The sequence below is a fragment of the Balaenoptera physalus genome, assembly GCF_965194825.1.
Source record: "Balaenoptera physalus genome assembly, chromosome: 1".
Taxonomy (NCBI): Eukaryota; Metazoa; Chordata; class Mammalia; order Artiodactyla; family Balaenopteridae; genus Balaenoptera; species Balaenoptera physalus.
The window spans coordinates 189,037,104-189,046,424 of record NC_138882.1 but is presented as its reverse complement, the minus strand read 5'-3'; the positions used below and the strand labels follow the sequence as shown (position 1 = coordinate 189,046,424).

General features: G+C 51.6%; 1 protein-coding gene across 2 annotated transcripts in view; it reads left to right on the top strand.

Moving 5' to 3' along the window:
- The first annotated feature begins 1,989 nt into the window (after positions 1-1,989).
- Positions 1,990-9,321, top strand: part of PIK3CD (phosphatidylinositol-4,5-bisphosphate 3-kinase catalytic subunit delta) — a 50,601-nt gene continuing 43,269 nt past the window's right edge. Inside the window, exon 1 of one of the 2 annotated variants that reach the window (XM_082461081.1) lies at positions 1,990-2,147. The gene's annotated coding sequence lies outside the window, so the exon portion shown is untranslated. The remainder of the gene's footprint in view (positions 2,148-9,321) is intronic. The other variant, XM_082461080.1, reaches the window with a different exon arrangement.

Below are 9,321 nucleotides of genomic sequence, written 5' to 3'. Positions count from 1 at the left end.
AAGGTGGCAGGCCCAGAAGGAAACTGGTCTGGAGGGCTCTGTGTGCTCCTCTGAGCGGCTCGCGGGGTGCCTCCTGTCCATCCGAGCTGTTCTCCACCGACCAGCTGCCCCCTTAATACCCAAGATCTCTTTTCCCTTCCATAAAATGGGACCAAAGTCTTTCCCAGTCAGGAGGTCACGGGAGTAACACGTGTTGACTTCCTTACAGCCCAAGTGCCACTTTTCTTCTAGGACTGCTATAAATTCTCCACCTTGGCGGGTCCATTTCACTTACAATTCAAAAGGAACTTGAAGTAGCTTCCTCCAAAACACACATGACAACAGTTAAAAATAAAGTGAGAAAGAGAGATCAGAAATTGTAGAGAGGAAGGCAGAAGTCTACCAGGAACTTGAGGGGCCATATTGACTGTACTTGATGCCACAGTTAACTTGACTTTCCTGGTACCCCAGGCAAAAGAGGGGGATAAGTCCTATGGTTTGGTTTCTAAAAGGAAGTGCATTGGGGTTTCAGGAAAGTGAAACTTCTTCTTGGACTGGGGCATAAGCAGTGTGGCATGGGCAAATAATCGAGGATCTGGAAGCAGCTAGACACTGACTGTGTGGCCCCTCAAAAGGATTCAACCTTCCTGAGCCTCAGTTTTCGTATCTCTCAAGTGGGGATGATAAGATTTCTCTTGGGAGGCTATTGTCGAGATCAGAGATAACAGCGTGTGAAGCACATCTGAGCACTTGGCAGGTCTCCCGTCTTGCATATTACAAAGCATGATCTGACTGGCTGTCAGCAAATACGTATTCAACGAAGAGTTCCTTTGGATGATGCAAAAGCGTTCCTCATCTGACTGTTTCTTACGACCAGCTCTGAAAATCAGTAAGCAGTGTTTAAATTGCAACCAGGCAAAAGCAGGGCTAGGACAGATGTTCGGGAACATCCAAACCTGCCATCAGATTTTCTCTCTGAAAATGTCCATTTCTCTTCCGGCTTTTGACAGTATCGCCCTGGAGTGGTCCTGGCCTGGGGTAGGAGTGAGGCTGTGAGCCTCAGATGTTCTGTTGGGAAGGATGTACACTCCTGGGGACAGACCGAACATTCTCTGCCAAAGAGACCCATGGTCCCTCCTGGTTCCTCCACAGGTATCATCCAGTTGAGAGATCAGAGCCTGCAGCCTAGATCTTAGAAAACTGGGACCACTTAGTAACCCACTCTTCTTGCCCAAATTCTCTCCCCTTTCCTGGCTAGACACAGAACCGCCTGCTGCTTCCGTTGCTGTAGCCAGCACTGAGCCCAAGATGGTCCTGAGAGGCCAGGGAATCTCTTGGATAGAAAGAGTCCCTCCCCAAGCCTCAGTGTCCTCATCTGTCCAAGGGAACCAAACAGGTGCTTTACCTCCCAGGCTGGGTTGGGGAGGGTCCTTTAAGTCATTTGATTAAGCTATTGACTGGCTCATCCCCCATCACATCCTAGAAGGCTCTGAAGCCACTACTGTAATCTGGGGCGGGGAGGGGCGGGGCGTGGGGGGGGCGGGGAGGGGCGGGGCGTGGGGGGGGCGGGCGTTGACCCCCAACCCCCATGCTCTCTACCCATCAAAGCCTGGAGGCCACCGTTTCCCTCCAGGGCTGAGCGGAGTGGGACTTTGAGCTCCAAGCCCCGCCCCACTTACCCTCCCTCCTGCCCAGTTCCCTGCACTTGGCTTTGGGGGCGCTCCTGGCTGCCTCCAGCTTTTCTCCTGCCACTGTTGAAATTCTTTAGTGTGTGAATGTGGAAGGCGTGGGGCTCTTATGGGTTCTTAGGACCTTTATTTGGTTGTTTTCTTTTATATATAAATACATATAAACTTGTCTTGAAGAAGGTCAAGGTGCAGCTTCCAGAGGCCCTGGAATGATGCCCCTCCACCCGCAGACGGGGTGGGGACTTGGGGGGCGGGAGGGGAGGGCGCAGCGGCAGGAGAAGCGGCGGGAGGACCTGTTGTTTTTCCTGTTGCAAGTAAAAAGGAAACAAAGTGGGAAGTGGAGTGTGCGGGCTGTCAGCAGGCGGGGCGCCCGTACCGCGCCCCGCCTCCCTCCCTCGAGGCTCACTCGCGCCCAGCGCCGTCGCTCCCAGCGGCCGCCGGCCCGAGCCGCCCCAGCCCCTGCCAGCCGCGCCGGGACCGGTAAGCGCTCGCCTCTGGCTGCGTCTGCGAGGTGGGGGAGAGGACCGGGGCCGGGGACATCGGGGGACCCCGGGGAGCCGCGGGACCGGCTTGCGGACTTCTCCCGGCGCGTACAGCCCGTGCGCCCGGCTCTGTGCGCCCGCCCGCGTCCAGCGAGCCCGGGACCTGGGCCAAGGCTGTGCGCGGGGTCGGGGCCGCCCCCTGAGCGTCCGCCGAGAGGAGTGCGCCCAGCTCCCCTGCGCCTGGACTGCTTGCCCCGCAGAGCGGGACGGGGGAGCTCCCGGGCCCGGCGGCGGGGGTACGGGCTGCGCTCCCAGCGGCGGTGCGGCCTCGCGTGCACCCGCCGAGGCGCGGGGAGACGGACAGCGCTCAGCCGCGTGCGCCCTGTCCCGGGCGCTGGCGAGCGGGACCCCAGGGCGCCCCGGCCGCGCCGCGGGGTGCAGGGTACTCTCCTTAACGGTGGTGCCGCCCCCCTGCTCCCGTCGAGCGGTGGGGAGTGGGGTGCGCACACGTCCCCGGCGCCCTGGCCCGGCGCGCCCTCCCCAGCTCTGGTGAGCGGGGCCCTGGGCTGGAGAGCGGCCGGGGAGGACGTTGCCGGGCGCGTGGACGCGCGGCCGGTCCCTCTCCGGCCCGCCCCGGCCGGGCTCCGGCCGCGGGCGCCGCTCACCGCGTGTTTACTAGAGCCGCGCGGCGGAGATCAGCCCCCGGATCTGCGGCTGGGCCCGGGTTACGGCGGCAAAACCGCCTTCAGCTTTGCATTTCCGGACTCTTTTTTTTCTTTCTTCTTTTAAATACTCTTACCCGTAATTCAGCCTGAATGAGGCTTCTTCTTTTTTTTTTAATCGCGTTTCCTGTTTTTATTTAGGCTTCGCCTTCTGCACCCCTTTCTTTGAGATCGAGGAGAGGGGAACAGGGAGAACTTTCTTGGGGACCAGGATGGGGGGCACTGCTTTGCCGTCTGCTCCCTGCTCCGGTGGGGAGATGGAGGTCCAGGGGGCCAGGAGAGGACTGATAGGAGGCCCCGAAAAGCGCGCTCCCGGAGGGGAAGCGGGTGGGGATGGGATTTCCGGGGTCGGAGTGGGGGGCGGCCTGGGGCGGCCCATGTACCAGGTTCTCGCGCAGCACCCTTGGGAGCCCCCCAGTTTGCAGATGGAGCGCTTTGGCGCCCTCGGATGATTGAGCGGCTTTCACTTCGTTCAGGTGTCCCCTGGAAGGAGGGACCTGTGGGGTCTCGAACCCCACCGTACCATCAAGTGGGGCTTCTTCCCGCGGGCTCCTGCAGAGCCCCAGTGGACGCCACCCTGAGAAATGTCCTGCACGGTCACGTGTGTGTGCGGAGCGGTTGTGCCTTGGGGCCGGGAGCGGGTTCCTTCCCCAGGAATCTCGGAGCGAAAGGTTCACTGCTCCAAAGGGACTTTGAAACCGAGGACTAATCCCACCGAGCACTTCCCGAAGGGGTGCGCATCCCTGGAGTGACTGACAGTGCCTTGGTGTTCTTGTCAAGTGAATGGTACCACAGGGGACTCTTCCCCTCCAAAGAACTGACCGTTTTTACAGATGGTTTTCGGTTAACCATAGGAGCTGAACGATGTCTCCATTTTCACCGGAGGAAACGAAGGCTCAGAAAAGTTAAATAACTTCCCGACCCACACGTTTACAATTAGCTGATCCAGAATCCCGGTTCCTTCAGATGCCAAAGCGTTTAATCATCTGATGGTGTAGCTGCTTGCAGATGAAGGAGAATGTTTGCTAGTAGTTCTCTTGTTGTGGGGACGGGGGACTCGGGGTGTCCTTTCAGAGCCACCTGATACTCTCCTGTAAAACCCTACTACCGTTGCCCACCCGGTTTGATTGATGTGACAAGTGGGGACGAAGATTCTTCTGATTTAGCAGGCTGTCACCAAACACAAGGAGACAGGAACAGAGCTTTCTCTTCTGCTCTCTCTAGAGCAGAAATTGCCAACCCTTTAGCCTTTCCATGCCCTGCTGTGGCTTGATTTCTTGACTTTGAGATTCTGTCCATCCTGGCTCATGAGAGCACTGCCTAGCACATGTTGAGGTTGATTCTCTTTTGGTGCTTTCACCAAAGTAATGGAAGACACCCTGGAGTGTGGGGATTGGGTGGGAGGATGGGGTGTGCTCTCAACACCTAGTCGGCAGTTGCCAGCTCTAAAGACAGCCAAGATTACCTCCTTCTGAGCTCTACTCCCCTCACCTTCTCCACCCATGTTTGGAAACAACGCTGGCCACTCTGCGAATATAGCTGTTTCTGGAATTAGGGCAACTGCGCCAGAGGCCCTGCCGGCCATGCCGATGCCCTTTCCCAGCGGGATAAGCTGCATTTCTGCAGCCTCGGTCCATGCCCGGGGAGGGCACATAAAGCATATCTTTGCATGATGCTGCGGGCTCCATCCCTTCTCTTGCTTTATTACGTTTAGCAAGTGTTTACCGTGATCCCCCGGGGTGGGGGGGGGGCGGGGGGCGGGCCAAGGGGTTGTGCTAACAACAAGGCAGGCAGGCAGGGCGGGTACCAGCCCCCGGGGGAGCTTACACGGCACAGACAATCCACAAATAGAGACCAGCCTCAGACCCAGTTAGCCTTTGTGCCTGGTAAAGGGAGATAGTGGTGGTGGGGGTGGGGGTGAATGGGGGGATGTGAGGGGTTAGTTCCTGCTTCACCTTGTTTTTCTTCAATTGCACAGTTAAAGGGAGAAGTGAATGTGCAACTTATGAAGCAATTCCCCTTTGGCTGGCTTATTTTTCAAAACCATTTTTGTTTAGAGAGCAGTTTCCTCCCTCCAGCTGCTTCTGTGGGTCTGACCGTGGGGCTTGGGGCCCCATCAAATGTTTCCTTACCGTGGGGCCTCAGAAGAGCTCTTTCAGCCACTCTCCAGGGGGCCAACACGTTTCCCAGCCAAGCTGTTGGAGGGGCAGGTCGGGAGGGCAGCGCTCTGGGCGGGTCAGGGAATGTCAGTGCCCTGCTGTCTGGGAGTGAGACGCGTGTGGTAATTAACCGCCAGCCAAGGATGGCTGGAGCCTGACTGATTTGAGAGGGAGGAAAACATTCTCGTCTTGGTGCCACTGCCAGCGTTTCAAAAATGACAAAGGTTGCAGAACTCCTCTCTCCTTACAGTTAATGCTAAAACTGAATTTTCTATTTGGTTGGTGGAAATCCCCTGCAATCATATCAGAAATGCTGCCAATTTCAAGATGGAAAAAAAAAAAAATTTAAAAGCCCGGGAACCTCCCTCCTCACTCTCTCCTTGCAGACAAACACTGACTCTCTTTGGGTCATTCCAAAATATGGCCCACTCTCCCCTCCCTGCGGGTCGGCCCAGTCCCTGGGGCCTGAGGTTGGCGCTGCACCAGCTTGCTGTGTAGGAGAACCCTCCACTCCCGCCCCAGAAGTGGTGACCTCACCCATTCAGAGAAGGCTCTCTGAGCTTCTCCTAGAAATGGGTGCTTTCCAAGCCCACCTACTTTCTGAGCCAAGAGGGAGAGTGTTGGGAGTGATGGGTGTGGCTGTTTCTAAAGTGGTATTTCAGTTCGCTTCTGTTTCACTCTCTTTGGGGGAAATCGCAAGCCTCAGAATCCCCAGTTGTTAACATTGAAATAGCAATATTACCGCCAGTCTTAAAGATTTCATATATTCATGGGTAAAGTGCCAGGCACACAGTGAAACACATAACGTCTGTAAAGGAGCTGGTGTGTAGAAGGTGATCTGTAAGTGATTTATTATTTTCCCACTATCCCAACGTAGCCACTGCCAATTTGGGTATCTTTTCCTTTTTTAAAATGTGCATTTTTAATTGTGATTAGTAGGCATGTGCTTTTTTATCTTAATTTTTATGTTTCAATTGTGGTAAAATATATATAAAATTTACTATTTTGACATACATTCACCTTGTTATGAACCATCACTACCATCCATCTCCAGAATTCTCTTGTCTTGCAAAATTGAAACTCTTTACCCCTTAAACCCTAATTCCCTATACCCCTTTCCACCCAGCCCCTGGAAACCACCATTCAACCTCCTGTCTCTGAATTTGACTACTCTTGGTATCTAAGTGGAATTGCACAGTATTTGTCCTTTTGTGACTGGCTTATTTCACTTGGCATAATAGCCTCTAGATTCATCCACGTTGCAGCATGTGTCAGGATCCCCTTCTTTTTTAGGGCTGAATAATATTCCATTGTATGGATGGACCACATTTTGCTTATCCAGTCATCTATCAGTGAACACTTGGGTTGCTTCCACTGTGGGGTTATCGTGAATAATGCCACTTTGAACGTGGATATACAGATATCTGTTTGGGTCCTTGCTTTGAATTCTTTTGCATATATAACCAGAAGTGTAATTGCTGGCTCATATGGTAATCCTATACTTAATTTTTTGAGGGGCAAAGCATGTGCTTTTGTAACTTGCTTTTTCACTTAACATGGGCACATTAGCATTTTTCCACATTGCTTCATCACCTGGCCATCCTTTTATTGACAGTATAAGTGTCCTAATGCAGGGACACCATCATTTTCTTGGTCACCCTCCATTGTGGGACATTTATGTTGCTTCCAGACACACACACACACACACACACCGCACTTTTGAAATACTGTAACGGATATTTTTAGGTATCTGCGTTTTCACGAATTATCACATTAAAGGCATTGACCATTTTCACAAATTATCACATTAAAGGCATTGACCATTTTTATGGCTCCTGAAGCTAAATGTTTTTCCAAGAAAGATAGGACCAGTTTATCCCAGTGATATATAATAGTTTCATGACACTCTTGCTGGCATTTAAAATAATATTGGAAAAAAATGTTTTACTAATAGGCCTAAAAGTTAGTCATCTTACATATGCTTTGTTTTCTTTCTCTTTTTTTGTTTGTTTGTTTTTGCAATGAGACTAAATAGCTTTCTTTTTGGTTGCTAGCTGTATGTACAGCATGAGGTTTGCTGCAGTGTAATACAGTAGTTAAACCCTTAAACTCTGGAATTGGATGGAACTCTGGAATTTAAACTGTAGTTTCTCCACAACCCTGCTGTGTGACCTTGAGTAGGTTACTTACCTTCTCTGATCCTCGGTTTCCTCTTCTATAAAGTGAAGCTAAAGGGACCTATTCTTAGGGTTGTGTTAAGGATTAAGTGAGATAAACTAGATAATGAACATCACCTAGCACATAGCTGATACTCAGTAAACACTAGCTGTTTTCGTTATTATCATTATTTTAACAAGTCTCCATTCACTCTCACGATTCACCTTGTTTCTGCAAGGAGAGACGGTTTACATTTAAGCCAAAGGGATCCATTTTTCTGCTGTAAAGGTAGCCGATCCTAGGAGGAAGCTGACAGCCCCTCTCTGTCGAAATGGATCCTTTCGCTGGCTGTCTGGCTGGCTGCATTTGGGTGTGAGCCTCCCTGGGGCAAATACATGAACCGATGCCAGGTGATGCTTAACCTCGCTGAAAGGCAGGGCTGTGAGGGGCTGCAGGACCCTGTGCTCTACGGTACTGTTGCCTCCATAGCGTGGAAGTGGGGGTAAAGGCTTACAAATGGTGGAGTCCAGAATTCATCTTGGTGACTGTTCTGCATCCACATCCTGATGCCCCTTCATGCAGTTTGGGAAACTGAGGCAGGTGTTTCAGGTGTGGGACTCTGGGGGCTTTGGCACCAGCTTGGGTTGCTGCCCATGAAGCAGGCTTTTGCAGCCCCTTGGAGTAAAGAGGCCTCCATGCTCCTCTCAAGTGGGCATCAGGTAGCCTCAGGTGAGGGGGGATGTAAGTCCAGCACACAGATTATTTATCCATTTTAATGCATGCATTTTCCTCTTTGCTGCTGATCTGTGTCTGAGGAGGAAGTTAATAAAACCAGGGTCTTGGTCTCAAATAAACAGCTTCGTGAGAAATTTCTTCAAAGGGGAAAAAACACAAGAAAACCCCTAACTTTCCCCTTTATCTGTCCCTCTCAAAAAAGTCCATTAAAAAACATTTCTCATGTTCAGAGCCAATGAAAAGGTGAGCAAAACCACACCTCCTGTTTCTGATGGCTCTTGGGTCCAAAAGCCGGCTCACTGGGTCATGAATCTTTTTTCCCTATTGTGTGGTGTGATGAATATTTGAATACTACAGGTCATCTACTGTCATTGGGAAACCAGTGATGAAGCGTGGTCTATTTCTAAATTAAGTGCAGCAGCACATCTAATATGTGGCAGCTTCGTAAGATGTGTGTGGCTTCATATTTCCAGCAGGAAGCACAGTGGGAGGCACAGTGTTTTGAGAATGGGTAGAAAGGAAGCCTTATGTTCGAGTCTGAAGCAAGAACTTTGGGACTTCCCTGGCGGTCCAGTGTAAGACTCAGGGGGCACGGGTTCGATCCCTGGTCAGGGAACTAAGGTCCCAAGTGCCACTCAGCCAATTAAAAAAAAAAAAAAAAAAAGCCGAGCTTTAAAATTGGACAGAAGTTCAGATCTTGGCTTTGACCCCTAACACATAGTGACCTGGACGAGTTGCTTAACCTCTCTGAGCCTCCAGGTTTTCACCTGAAAATTGGGATAACAGTAGCTCTTTTACTGGATTGTCGTGAGGATTAGAAATAAGGAAAAACCTGTACTTGGTAATGGGCATCCAAAAGTTGCTGTTTTTGCCAGTGGATGAATGAATCTTTGCAGCCCACGCTGTAGGAGTGAATGGATTTTAAATGACAGGTATCTTTGTCATAAGTCATTGAGGTTTGCTTGCACGCTAAGGTTTATTCAACCACTATCTTATTTGACCCTCCCATGAATGATCTTTTTGGAATGCACAGGTTGTGTATTAATAAATACCGCCATTTTACAGATAAAGGTTGGAATCGCTTTGTCCTTTGTTATCAGCCTGTTCCTCTCAGATGTGCCAAAACCAGAAGGTTTAGTTTTTTCAGCTTTTTCTAACCCTTCAAGGTCTGAAGGAACTTGGAGGACAGGGGCTGAGGAGGGTGGAGGTGAGGTCTTCTAGTGAGGTCTGCCATCAAGTGGCCTTGGCCATGGCAGTGGGCTCTGGCTTGGCCCTGTCACCTGCAAGCTGCAGCAGCGAGATGGGGGTGCCCAAGCGGGCAAGCTGCTCTGGAGGCAGCTGTCCCAGAAGCCCTTGTGCTGCAGGTTTGTGGGAAAGTGGTTGGGAGATGGCTGGGCAG